Genomic DNA, 14,264 nt, shown 5'->3' on the forward strand with positions numbered 1-14,264 from the left:
ATTTTGGATTTTAAAAAATCGAAGAAGTTCTCATCACTACTGGAATTATTATTATGGTAATTGCCAAGATCACCAGGGACCAGTGTCGCTCTGAGGCTTAGCAGTGATTATTACCAAAACTCTAGGGACTGGCTTTACATTCAGGGCCGCGCTCTTCTGTAAGGGGACTAGGGCCCCGAAGAGCCCTCCTGAGACCGTGGCCTGCATGTGGGCTGCAGCCTCCTGCTGCTTCCTCTCCCAGCCCCACGGGGGTCTGCGCTGTTTGTCTCTTCTGCTCTGTCACACGGGCAGTCTTTAAAACTTTCACCCTTCCGAGATGGGCTACGAGAAGATGATGAGCATGTTTTATACAGGGCTTGATTTTTCTATCATACTGACTTACTTTCCTATTCGAGTGGGTCATTGGGGATGAGGTGTGGAATATTTCACGTAAGCAGAACACCTCTCTCCTGTATCTGCAGAATCATCATTATTGTCAGTGGTTCGGAGCTTTGGCATAACTCTTTGACCTAAAACCCTTCATCCTTCTTGCTGAGCAGATGCCTGCCTCCTCTCTGGACTCATTGGGCATCTCTACTGCCTCATGGCAGACACCTTGTTGCAGTGTGCACGAGTCAGGAGCAGGAACTCTATCTTACACTCCTGTGTCCAGGGCCTGACTCTGGGCTTGGCCGATGTTATTGGCTGAATAAGACCTATAAATACACTTAGTCTAGTCCCAAGGGAAGGGCAAGGACTCTGGCACCAGGTCTGAGTCTGAGCTCTGCCGGTCCTAGTTACTTATTCTCTCAAAACCGTATTTTTTTCCATCTGTAAAATAAGAATGTTATGTACCTCATTAGTTATAATTGTAAAGTACATAGTTTATCATCTTATCACTCTAGGTAAGTGGATGTTATGGCACCTGTTACTTACTGGGCTCCTTGTGCTGTCTAACCCTAACTACTGGCAGATTCTCCCCAGCTTAGTTGCTTCCACTTGTTGAAATGGAGTTTGGGGGCTTTTGCCACACAATTTGGCCGTCCCCGGCACCATCACTGTGGCTGCCATTGCCCGTGAAGTGACAGTTAGTTAACTAGGTGCTCGTGTTATCTTAGATGCCACAGTGGCTGATTGCAGTGGTACCTGACACAGGGCGATGCCTGGAACCGGTGGCTTCTGTGCGACTGTCACCCCCTGGGATTTTGTATTCAGCAGGACCTACGTGAGGCTCTGATGTGAACAGGCCGTCTCGTGTCGGGAGGTCCCAGAGTCAGTCCAGGACACGACAGGGGTGCGCGCCAACCTCCCAGGCTACAGTGTACTCTGGAAATTTCACTAAACTGTTTCTTCATTTATCCTCGATCCTGTCTGAAAGATGCCCACATGGTTAGCTTGGTGTATAACTTGGGGTTTTGAAAAATGCTGTTGTTAACACCTGAGTATGAATTTTATTTCTAATTTTTACCCTCTCCACCAATTATAGAAAAAGCTGTGATTCCCGTAAGACCAGTCCTTAGTATAAAATATGCCACATTTTAAATATATATTCATCTTTGGCTTTTTTCCTAATTTTTTAAAAATTAAGAACTTTGATGATGTCTGAAACTATTTGACAGACCCTCATTTCAAAGGTGGCCCCATAAAGTTCTGCTGTCCAAATAAACCACAGTTAATATAATATGGGGAATAACCTTGCAAGCAATGCTTGTTTGGGGCCACAGGTTCCTAACACCTTTGCTGGGTGATGTGTATTTTCTTTTTGAATACAGTCTGCTCCCTGTCAGAATGGGAACTTGTCAACATGGTCATGGTTTTATAATGTGGGTGCAAACCTAGACGTATTTGTACGTATATTTGTGTCTTTACATTCATGGGCATTATGACTAATTAAAAAAAAATAATGGCAGCGGTACTTTGATTTCCTTTGGGTTTTCCTGTGTTTAAAAGTTATCTGCAATGATGAAAGAGAAAAGCAATAATTACTGCACATAAAAATAGATGGACTTTTAAAAAATATGTTTTGTAGGATCAGGCCAGGAAAATATGACATTATTTTGGCCAGATACTACCAGCATTGAGAAATCAGAGAGGGATCCGAAAGACTTCCCAGAAGGATAACCTCAAAGGCAGTTTACACATTCACAGTTACGCTAACTGAGCATGAAGAGAGAGCGCATCACTCACCGGTGTCTTGGATGTTTGTGTTTCTCTTTGCAAACCAGATTGAAAAGGAGGATCAAGCCAACCCCACGGAAGAAGTAACCGAAGAGGAGTTTCAACTGAATGAATGGCCTCAGCTCCTGGACCCACTGCTTCCTGACCCCTGCGACCTTGGGCGAGCTGTCCGGTTTTGAACATGGTGCAGAGGCAGACACCCGCTGATGCCCAAGGTCTCCGTGGCACAGGGGCCGCCGGGCAGCCTGCCTGGAGGTGAGAGGGGCATCTCTGTGTTAGGCTTCAGCCGGTGGGTCCCAGCAGCGCCCCTCAGGCCCCAGAACTCAGTGTGTGGCTCTTCTGGAGTCACCCGCAGTCCTTTCTCTCCCTGGTTCTTTGGATCAGGACGGCTCCACCACCAGCCCGTGTGTTCTCCAAGCTCTCTTCCTTCCTGTCCCTGGCTTTCTGTTGCAGATCCTTGGCCTTCTTCTTTGTAATGAGTTCCCTGTACTAGCCCACAGTCTGAGGCATGCTTGGCTCTGGAGAAGACCCATGTTCTTTTCTGAGTAAAATAATAGGCTGTGACATAAGCCAGAAATGCAAAGATATTCCCAGGGAGGGTCAGCATTGTCTAAATGCACATGTCAGCTGTAGCCAATGTACTGTGTCAGAGGCTAAGAGAAAACGCATGAGAAAGCAGCCTTCTCCCACTCCCCAAACCCCTGTCTCCAACCTCATGCAGGGATTTGTGATTGTCTCCTCCTGGTCCCAGCCTGAGTGGCAGCAGATACTCTAAGTAAGGCTCTGCTTTTGAGCTTGTCCAGTCCATCTGGATGGTCTCAACTCTAGAATTCATTGCTTTGGGCAGGTTATTGACCTCAATCGTGATGGTCTACTCCCACCCCCTCTCCTGGGGGTCCTGGAAATGGGGCTGCTGAGATGGGCCTTCCACAAAGCAGGACATACTGTTTTCCCACCTCCTCACTCCGCTAAGTGGGCAGATGGCCCCCGGGCACTTTCACAGGACCAGAAGGTGTGCTCAGAGAGTGGCTATTTCCAGGCGAGAGTAGCCAGTGCCTGGGGGAGGATGGAGCCTGCCCCGCCATGCTCTTCCTGGCTGGACCCCTTCACATCACCCTCTGATACAGTAGTGGGATCAGGAAAGAAAGTAAGCAGAGCCTGGCCTTGGGGAGAGGAGGATGAAGTTGGTGGGAGGGGTGAGTTAGGGGAGATTATGCAGCCCAAGACTTCTCTCCCTGGGCAGGAGGCCATTCAGGTGTGTGTGTGGGATCAGGCCCCATCATAATGCAGCAGGATTGGGGGTTGACTTCCCATCTCTGCTCTCTGTTTTACTCTCACTATAGGAACCCTGGACTCCTGGGAAAGACTTTGGTCTTGGTATGGGCTCTCTATCACTGTCATAGAAACTACCCACCCCTCTCTGGTCTACCCTGGTTCCCCCATACCCCCTACGCAGATACACATGAAGCAGGGAGGGAGTTTGCCCACAGGTTAAATGGAGGACTCTCAGGTCATCTTGTGGATTAATGTGTGTGTGTGTGTGTTAGCTGTGCATTAGGTTATGCAACTTGGCTTTGGGAGAACAGCTTTGCTTTTTTCAGTTTTCTCTGCCACACATAAATACTGGAGAGTCCCTCCAAGTTCCATGTTAGTTCCATGCCCACCGAGAACCCTGACCACTTCAGCTGACCACCAAAAAATACTGAACTCTAATACACTCCCCTCTGGGCTTGTCCTTGACTTAGGGTTACATTATGTGCCAAGGAGTAGCCTTGTAGGAGCCCCTTTTCCTCATTCAGCTCAGAGTCAGGAGCTGGAAGGAGAGGGATTGGGGTGAATCCATCTCTCTTCAGGCTCCAGCAGGGCCCCACTCCAGAAGCTATCCCAGCTTCTATAAGCTCGAGCTTGGCTGGTTTGTTTGTTGGGGTTCAAGTGTGAAAGATGCAGGCAATAGCTCCTTCACCTACTCCTTCCCACCTCCTCCAACACTTTCCTGCTTAGGGCTGGAGGGGATGTGAATCCATGAGGGTAAAAGGCTCATGGAGTCCTCGCAGGCTTGGTTCACTCTCTTGTGACTCAGGTGCCCTTTCCCTACCCAGCAAGACCACACTTTCTTGCCTTCTTTCCGTTCTCTCCTTTTGTACTTGTAAACAAGATGTTGTCCTATCTACTCGGTGGTGTGCCCCCCTTGGGGCTCTGTTGTTGTTCATTCTGCCTGTCATGCTCTGGCCTAAGATCTTTGCATCTGTGCCTTCAGCTCATGTGTCATCTCAGAGCCACTTCCCTTGGAAACTCAGAGTGGTTTCCATGGTTACGCTCTAGCCCATCACTCTAGTTTGTTTATCTTCACAGCACTTATTACCCTGTGGAACTATCTTGTTCATTACTGCTCTTGTTTATTGCTTGGCTTCCCTTCCCCTCCTAATGTGAACTTCAGGATTGCCAACATCTGTTTACTGCTCCATCCTCAGTTCCTGGCACTAGTAAGAACTCAATAAATACTTGTTGACTGAAGAGATGCTTGTTTGTTGTTTTTTAAAAAATAGAAGTAATTTTTCAAAAATTGAGAGACTTTTAGAGTCAAACGTGTCTATTTTATTTAGTAATAAGGGACATTTAGTGACTTGATAGGCCACCCTCTGCATGGAGCAAATGGAAGGTGAGGAACAGGAATTCGTGAAGGTAGATGCAACCCCTTCCACTAAGGTTGACCATGAAGGGAAGCAGAAGATAGGGCAAGAGCTCGAGTTTTCCATGAACTCAGGAGACACTTGAGAGTGGTGAATGCTGCTGGGAAGAAGGCAGCAGAGAAGGTGTATGAAGAATGAGGAAGAGCCCTGGCTGGTATAGCTCAGTGGATTGAGTGTGGGCCTGTGAATCAAAGGGTCACTGGTTCAGTTCCCAGTCAGGGCACATGCCTGGGTTGCAGGCCAGATCCCTGTACTCCAGTACAGGGAGTGTGAGAGGCAGCCACACACTGATTTTTTCTTTTCTTTCTCCCTTCCTTCCCCTCTATCTAAAAATAAATAAATAAGAATTTTAATAAGAAAAAGAATGAGAGGGAGATTAATTGATGGAGTCAAGAACTGAGGTTGCAGAAGGGGGCATTTGGGGAACAAATGAGGGGGTTTGGCATGGATTAGAGGATTTGCTTTTCACTGGGGAAAAAAGGGAAGAAGAAAAGGAAGGTAGACTCTGGTGGGTTTGTAGGGTCAGCAGCAGGAGCTTGAGTCCATCCCTACCTGGGGCTTTGATTTTTCTCTTGAAGTAGGAGGTGAGCGGCCAGTTCACAATGAGGGCTGCGGATGTTGGGGTCAGAGATGAGAACAGCGGAGGGGATTATAGGGAAATCACTTCATCCCAGGTCTTTGAAATCTACTCAAAAACTTTCTCCAGATGAATGTAATTAATTTGCTAATTAATTAATTTACAGTTTGAGGAGATATTTTGCCACTGAGTCCTTGTCTACAACTTCATATTTAGATGTAAATTTCAGATTGAACTGGGGACACATATGAGCTCAGATGGAAGATGAAAGAGAGTTGGAGAGAGAAAGGCAGAATCTAATCTTCCCAAGGAATAAAGAATCACAAGGAAGCTTTCATTATGGGAGGCTGCAAAATTTCTGACAGCTCACTGTGAGGTGGGGCTGTGCTGAGAGAGTAGTTTGCAGAATGCCATCTGAGCTGCTGTTCTAACATTATAGAGGTGTGCAAACTCACTCCTGGAAGGTCCTGGGAGGGCTTCTTGCCTGACTCCATTTCACATGTCTCAGTCCCATTAATAACACCACTAAATGGTACTTACTGCTTCTGCTTGAACTAAATGAAGTGTTCTTGATGGACCAAGATGATTCTGTCAACCCAACAGTAGGGTGTAGAGTTGTGATTTGGAGAAGTTTTTCATACTCACTCTTATTTTTACAACAGCTACACACCTGTGGGGATGCTGGGGAAGGAGAGTGATAAAAATAGCTTCTTTTTTATTGAGCATGGACTATGCATCCATCCTATACTACAGACTTTTTCACATTTATAAATGGGAGAGGTTGGTCATGGCCCCCATGGCCATTGAAACCATGACTTTGACCTTGCTGCCATAATGTTGCAATCCAGAAGTTTCCCATCAGAACTGGTGGAGCTCTGGAGTACTTGGGGATGCCACCTTATGATAGGAGAGGGAGGTGAAGCCACCAGGCCCCTGGCCACAATTTCACATCATCTAAGGCAGTTTTTAGGGTCTATGTTAACCTCTAGTTTTATAGAGGTCAGTGGTCCACTGGGGAAAGAGAATCTGACAGTCTGCACCTTCATGACTGAAAGCAAATACTGATAGAATATGTTAGTGATCTTCTAAGTGACTTATTGCATTGAAGAGTATACTATTTGGCATTATATCACACATTTGGGTTTAGTTGATTGGTAATACTTCAGTGGTTACTCATTTCCTCTTAGGAAACAATTCGCCTACCACAAAGTGACTGTTCTGATTTTCAATTCACTGGCTAGGTTTATTCAAAGTATGGCTGAGCAAAAGAGCACAGATTAACAAACATTCCTGATAATTGCATTTATATTTTTACTTCTCAACAAATTTACATAAAAGTATATTATACTCACATGGTACTAAAAATCCATTCCTGTTGCACATGCTACATTAACTACATAAACTACACCGATAATGCAAAAATAGGTTTGAGGAGAGTGGAGAAAATGCAAGACCACAGCTAAAGTGGTAGCCTTCATAGCAAATAAAATATCTAGCAGATTTGAATCATTTGGCTCAAAAAAAGATCTCCTAACAAGTAAAACTAAGTTCTAAAAAAGTGTTAAATCTGATGACCAAAGTGACATTCACATTTGATTCTGAAGCACATGAACTGTCCCAACAGTTTCCTTATAACTCGAGGCTGGGAGCCTGTGGGACCCAAGGATGACATCTCTGGAGGCTGGAGGCCTTCTCTCTAGACCAGGAAGATGGAAGTATTTTGTAGAAAGAAAGAGAATCTCAACTAATCCAGGAGAAAGCTACTCTCCTATGGGAAGAGGGCCTAAGTTTCTAAAGTTTCCTTTGTAGGGGAGATGTAAGTTCACCAGGAAGGAGAGGTGGGTTACAGCGTCTGGGCCCATGTTTCGGAAGTGACTGATGGCAATAGGGGTCCTTTCTGTGGTGAGTTAATGACAGGTGTTCCTGATAAAGAGGAAGTTGTTGGCATCAGGATTAGCCAAACCAGTCCTTGCTGCAGAAAGGACAAGCAAGCTTTTGGGGCCATTAAAAAAAATCCTCACCTGAGGATGTGCTTGTTGATTTTAGAGAAAGGGGAAGGGAGAGAGAGACATTAATGTAATAGAGAAACATCAATCGGTTGTATCCCGTGTGCCCCTGACTGGGTACCAAAATCGTGACCTAGGCATGTGCCCTGACCAGGAATCCAGTCTGCAACCTTTTGGTGTACCAGGATGACACTCCAACTAACTGAGCCACCTGGCCAGGGCTGGGCCACTCTTTATTAATGAAGCCACACGGGGGCCAACATTAGAGGCAGATAATTTTATCAGATTGAAAAAGTCCCTTGGCCCAGTTGGTGGTCTATAAACAGCTCTGTGTTAACTTCTGGACAGATTTATTTGATTAGTGATAAAATGGAGATATCCCTCTTGTGTCCACCATCAAGGAGGGTTGGGTAGTCCGTCATCCAAGGGTAGGGGACCCAAAAGACATTCTGGCAACTTTTCCTCAATTAAATCAAGTTTGCGTGCAGATTAGAGGGTAAGGTTTTTCCTGATACCTCATATGTCTCTGTACTATGCACAAGCCCACTGACAACTAACTCACTTCTAGGCATGCCTCTTCCATAGCAAAAAGGTGATAGGTACAGTGCCCAGCATGCACCAGGAGTATTCCATGGGAGCCAGTCTGATTTCCAGGACCTCTTACTGATGGGAGTTATTTAGTACATTTCTCCAGATTTGGTTTTATTTTTGAGATCTCTGAAATACAATACTCTTCAGTCTTGCTACCTGCAATTTCTGTCTTAGGAAGGCTGTGTCTCTCTTCTCTATAGGAAGAAATCTTGGTGCATCAAAAAGATAAAGCCTGGTGTCTGGGGATTTCTTTTTTCAGCATGGTGATGCAACAGAGTTTTACATAATCTGTTTCCACTATAATTCACCCCCAATTTCTTAAATTCTCTGTGAACAGCACCTTCTGCAGCCAACAGCTTTTGTTCTTTCTCTTCTGTCTTATAAGCTTTCTGAGTCGGGCCCTTTAACAGTCTTAGTTTTCAACTGATGGAGATCATTAAGGATCTTTACTGCCAGCTGCAAGATTTTACATTTGTTTTCAACCAGAGCTTTGGCTGCAAACAGTAAAAAAAAAAAGAATCATTCCCCAACTCCTCCTCTCTTCCCCCAGCTGACGTCTTGCTGACACCTCATTATCCAGCTTGGAATGTAAATGATGTCTATTTTATTTAACTCTTGGTAATGTGGATTTTGCTACCATCTGACTTCTCTGACTTTTCATCTTCTTACTATGGTGATCTGCCAACTAACTATTTTTAAAACAAACCTGTTCGTTTTTCCCCTAAGATTTTTCTCCTCTAATGCAAAAATCAAGATCAAGTAGCTTCAGCTGTATAACATACTTATTCAGAATGTCAACTCCATTATTTTTCTAAGCCACATCTTCTGAGCCTTGAGATCTTCTCTGATTTGCTCACTGATCTCAGTAGGGAGTGCTGGGAGGACAGGAAGAGCCAGGGGGAGAAGGAGACCATAGTTTTCTCTTCACTGTAGCTCCTGGGTGCCCTCCAGCTGCCCTGGTTTTCCATCTTTTTCCATTACTCATCTGTATTTATACAGTTTAAATTTACAAAAGATCTTGCTTTTCAGATTTCTGGTACAGCTACTATTAATCTTCCTACACTTTCATTGCTCTGGGCTTCATACCATCTTCACTGCCTTGGCCAGATCTTATCCCCAGGTGCTAACAGATTCTGCTCAAACCAGCATCACTTTGACTCATGCAGGCCCCTGATAGGGCTGCTGACCCACAGCCAGATGCATTCTGACTCCAGCTCTTTCCAATCCTGATTTTCTTCACTTCCCCAAACGGCCTGGTGCCAAGATACCGTTATGACTTGCAGATATGTTCAACTGCCTTAGGATGGTTGTATCATTGCTGAACCTACCCCCTTAACTTTTTTTCACTTACAGTTTTAATTTGCTGTTACTTACATTGTCTCAGATCTCCAAAAGTCATCAGTCAAATACCTGAATATAGGTTCTCATGTGATACCTTCCTTGTTTTTCTGGTGTAAGTTTCCCTTTGGAGAGCTACTGGGGTCCTAATAATAGAAAAGCTGGAGTCCAAAGGAAGAGCTGGGAGCATTGAGCACCAGCGTGTTTCTTTCTCCCATGAAAAGCTTCCTCTCTGGACTCTCAGATGCAGGGGACCAATGCAAATAAAGTGCATATTCAAAGCATGTATATGGAAGGGCTGAGTGTCCAGGGCTCTTGGTTTATGCATCTTCATGTGCCAATTCTGTGACCTGAGGGCACAGATTTCTAGGACTTGGCCAGCTTCAGATACCTACCTACCCCTCCAGTCAAAGGACAGTATCTATTTCTAAAGAAGGTGGGGGAGGCCAATGGAGAATTCACAGCTGAAACCACTGGGAGAATGATACAGAATTCTAGCTTGACAGGTTTTTTTCCTCCCCACAGCATTTTGAAGATATCATCCTATTATCTTCTGACCTCTGTAATTATCAATGAGAAATCTGCTGTCATTTTACTTGCCTTCCATTGTAAGTAAATTGCATTTTCCCTTTGCTTATTTTTAATTTTTTTCTTTTGGCTTTGGTATTCTTAAGTTTCGATATGATGACACTAAACATGGGCTTATTTTTATTTATTTTTCTTAGGACTCAAGTTTCTTCAAAATGAAGATATACATCTTTCTTCAGGGATATGCAAAAAAGATATTGTACAACCATCATAATGGCAAAAACTAAACATTCTCAAGTGTTGGCAAGGATGTGGGGAAAATTCTCATAAACTACTAATGAGAATTTGTAAACTATTACAACACCTTTGGTGTGAAGTCTGGGGATACTAGCAAAGCAGCATATTATGTAGACTATGATCAAACACGATTTTAGGCACCAATCCTAGAGAACACTTGCACCCATAAAGAAAGGAGATACATATAAATCTGTTTAATGAAGCATTTGGAAAAGAAAGAGGAAGAGAGAGACATAGAAAGAAATTAATCAAAATATCCACCAAAAGAGAAAGAATGAATCAATAACAGTCTATTCATAAATAAATTCTAAACAGCAGCTAAAACAAGTGAATTATATATACCTATACCAGGTAAATGAACATGGAAAACAGAATAAAAAAATCAAATGGCAGATGGTAAGTGCAATATGATGCCGTGTGCAAAGATTTGAACAACCTGCAATACTGTAATTGCCAAATACACAGAAACAATAAGATCTCACACTTTCTCTCTGATGCAAGAGAGTTCTTAAAATGATAACAAAACAAACAGCTATCCAAGAAATACCAGTCCTTTCAGAAATCAAAAAGGTTTGAAATAATTCCTGGTTCGAAGGAATCATAGACATTAAAAGGTATCTAGAAATGGTCAACAACATTAGCCCAACACAAATGTTTTTGGAGAGATAATGGGTGACGAATAAGCCTGGAATCTCTCCAAGGTTACAAGTCTTAGAAAACAAACACATCTGGTCTGATTCACTTTTGAATGTGGCTCGTACGGTGACTTCTGCAGGCTTCTGACATGGGGAAAAAGGGCAAAAATTAGAATACCCTCCCAACCTCTCTTTAGGAATAGGTAGGAAAACACAGAAGATAATAGAATGTTGTAGAATGTTGAGGGATGTTAGGTAGAGGGCGACTCAGAGTAAAGGGGGCATTCAGAGCAGGCCTGTGCCGGGAGCCTGGGTGGCCAGGCACAGGCAGGTGCCTGCAGCCCTACCGAGGCAAGGCTCTGTGTCCTTGAGCGAGCACAGCCAGACCCAGCCAAGTTTAAGTGGCAAGTAAGAATATGAAGCCGATGCCAGAGGAAGAAGTCTCATTCGAGCTGTGTGGCTGGGGTGAGAAGAAATGCCAGAGAGTAGGGAGGAAGTGTACTAGACTCATATGAGATACAGTTCAGAACACCAACCCCCCCAGAAAGAGGAATCAGGCCAAGGACTGTCCCACGGCAGCTGGAGGGCGAGGCCTGAGTGTCCTGGCTTCCTCATTTCGGGAGGCCGTCACCGTGGCAGTGGCAATAAAAGGGCAGGGGAATTCAGATACACAGAGCCTCCAGGTAGAGATGTTTCCCCTCCTCAATTCAGGTGCTAAATGAACAACAAAGTGAGAACCTCTATGATGAACAATTTCCATCGATGAGTTATCTGAGGCCATTACATTCCCGGGAATGACACCAGGGGCGCTATGACAGACTCCTAGAAAGAAGAAATTAGTGGGCCAGCCCCACTCGGACCCAGTGAGGAAAGTGAGTATTTCTTCAGTCCACTTCAGATGTTAGCAGAGCCAGACCTCATGCTCAGAGCTTGCTGGGCTCTGTCCTCCATACCATCCAGAGACACACAGTTACGACCGAGTGCAAAATTGGGGAGGAGAGAGCATGATATGTATTAATTCGCATAAAAAATGGGATGTCAACACAGAACTGTTAATAACTAGAAATTACTGAATTCTCTATGTTTGCCTGTTGTGGAAATAAAACCCTCTGGAAACTGGTAAATAACTAAATGTAATGTGCCTCGGATATTATAACTAAAGTGTATTATAATCTAACTGTGGTTTTTTTGGTCTTTTAAGGGTTGGTTCTGGGGAGCGTTATACAGTGAATATTGCAGAAATTATATAAAGCTGCAAAAGCTATTCTATGTAAACTTCTTGAGTGGGAATTTTTAGCCATGGTGTTTGGCAGATGACTCTGGTAATTCTGGATGTTAATTGATTTTATGTTCTGACATTTTGACTGGTTCTGGGAAAACTGAGGTGTGCGCCCAGAGTGGTTTTAAACGCTTAACCATCGGCTCTCTGAGTGCAAAGTCCTGATTTCTAGTGTTGGCCAATTTCCATGGTGTAAATACTCCCACTGTGGCTGACTGCAAGCTCTGAACAAGGCATCCCCGAGTGCGGACCTGGGGAGACATGCGCACAGTCCGCTCTTTGGAGTGAGTACAAGGAGTGAGTGTATGTGCCCATGGGCCTCTGTGAAATAATTACAGTTTCCTACTAAAAGTTCCGTTCTATCAAGACACAAAGGCACCAGTGAAAGAAAAAAATATGAAGGGGAAATAAAATAAATTCAAACTGGGGAGTTCAAATGTAGAAAATGGGCAGATTTTTTTTAAACTTTAAGAAGTGATATTTGTCTACAAGGTACATTTCATTTTCTGTTTTACTCCACAAACATGCTATCACACTGAGTGGACTGAGCTCTTAGTTTCTTCGGGGCCCCTCCCCACACCAACTCCACCCAGAAAAGTGCCGAGGCTTCTTTCTTGTCCGATACACTGGTGCTGAGGCAATGCCAACCAGAGAATCAGTGGGACGTGCACACTGCGCAGCCAGTGTCAGGGTGGCTGACGCAAGGGTCAAGGGGAAAAAAAAAGATGTCGGGCCTTCTGAATATTGGGGAGGCAGCAATGAAATGTACAGCCACAGTTTGGTATGGGAAAATAAAGCTTTTAACATCAACATGAATGAAAACAAGAAAAAGTAGTTGTTCAAAAACTGAAAAAAATGTATTCACTAACTGTTCCATCAGAGTAAGTCAAGAAGAGTTTCTTAAGATAGAGGCAAACTGGAAATCACGAGAAGAACCCACAAACGTTTTTTAAAGGGGGTGTGATCTCTTCTGCCCCTCTGTGATTGGTACTATTAGAGATTTTGTGCCATCTGCCAAGTTCCAGTCAAAATGCAGAAAAGCTTATTGGTAGAATGAGCACCCGTGGCTTCTAAAACCATTCTCCTAGGAAAGGAGCATGGCCCCTTGGAGGATGGTGGCTGGTTCCCTCCTTCTGGGCAGGGAGAAAGCTCAGGATCAGGTTGTGAATTCCAGATGTTGAAAGGAAACACGGTTGCATTAGGGTATCAGAGCCTCATGAAGCCACAATGATGGAAGAGAGAAGATAAAACAGACTTGCCCACAAAACACACCTGATTTCTGAAACTGTTTACTGAAAAGACTGCGGATTGAATAACACAAGTCACATGAGGCCCACACTTAAGTTTTTAGAACCTACTGTTTGAAAACGCAGGTGTTGGCATTTCCTATGAGGGGGTGGTCTGTAGCAGGGCTCTGTCGGAAGGGGTATCACAGGACATTGTTGATACTCCAGAGATCCCTGGAAGGTGGTTTATTGGAGAGGAAAGGATGCTAGTAAACCGGAGACAATCAGGGTTTTCGGTGATGCCGCGGTGACCGTTCTGAGTTGTTTTTCTTATCCTCCCAGAGGTAAATCGTAGTCTTTCTGAAGTGTTGCCAGCAGCCATTAGGGGGAGCCCTTGTTGCAGCTAAGAAAATTACTGTATTTTTTCAGGAATTGATAACATGAACTTGGACCTCCAAGTTTCTATGTTTTAATGGAGACGCAGAGAATATATATTTACAGAATCATAGCTAGAGAGCAGGTTGATAGCTCTGGGAGGGGGCGGGGGTTGGGGAGCTGGAGGGATGGAGCAGAAAAGGTAAAAAAGAGAAAGAACTCATGGACACGGATGGACAACAGGGTGGTGATTGGGAGGGAGGGGGAGGTGGAAGAGGGTATGGGGAGATACATGGTAGTGGAAAAAGTATGAAGAAAACGGAAAAAACTAAACTAAAAAAACAGTAAGTCTCCTTTAACATCAGCATTCGGTGTATCTGAACTTGGTTCCCTGGCTGCCAGAGCCAAGATGCTACAGAAACGAAGCCCGGGCACCGGAAGGGCGCTGGGGTTGAGGTCCAGCCGCATCCTAACGCAGCTGTGTGCCCTGGGATCCGCGGCTTCCCATCTCTCCTGGCCTCGCTCCTCTCCTCAACAATGAGGAAGATGACAGACGAGTGTTTAT

At 44.5% G+C, this 14,264-nt stretch overlaps 1 protein-coding gene across 3 annotated transcripts in view; it reads left to right on the plus strand.

Moving 5' to 3' along the window:
• MOBP (myelin associated oligodendrocyte basic protein) overlaps nt 1-11,957 on the plus strand; it is a 40,019-nt gene extending 28,062 nt beyond the window's left edge. For 2 of the 3 annotated variants that reach the window (XM_037148326.2, XM_053669394.1), the window contains one exon: nt 2,205-2,253. The gene's annotated coding sequence lies outside the window, so the exon portion shown is untranslated. Of the gene's footprint in view, nt 1-2,204; nt 2,413-9,884; nt 9,968-10,084 lie in introns of those variants that run through there. The other variant, XR_005082928.2, reaches the window with a different exon arrangement.
• Nucleotides 11,958-14,264: the final 2,307 nt, after the last annotated feature.

Source organism: Artibeus jamaicensis, unplaced genomic scaffold (assembly GCF_021234435.1).
Source record: "Artibeus jamaicensis isolate MK-2021 breed Jamaican fruit bat unplaced genomic scaffold, CSHL_Jam_final contig_519, whole genome shotgun sequence".
Taxonomy (NCBI): Eukaryota; Metazoa; Chordata; class Mammalia; order Chiroptera; family Phyllostomidae; genus Artibeus; species Artibeus jamaicensis.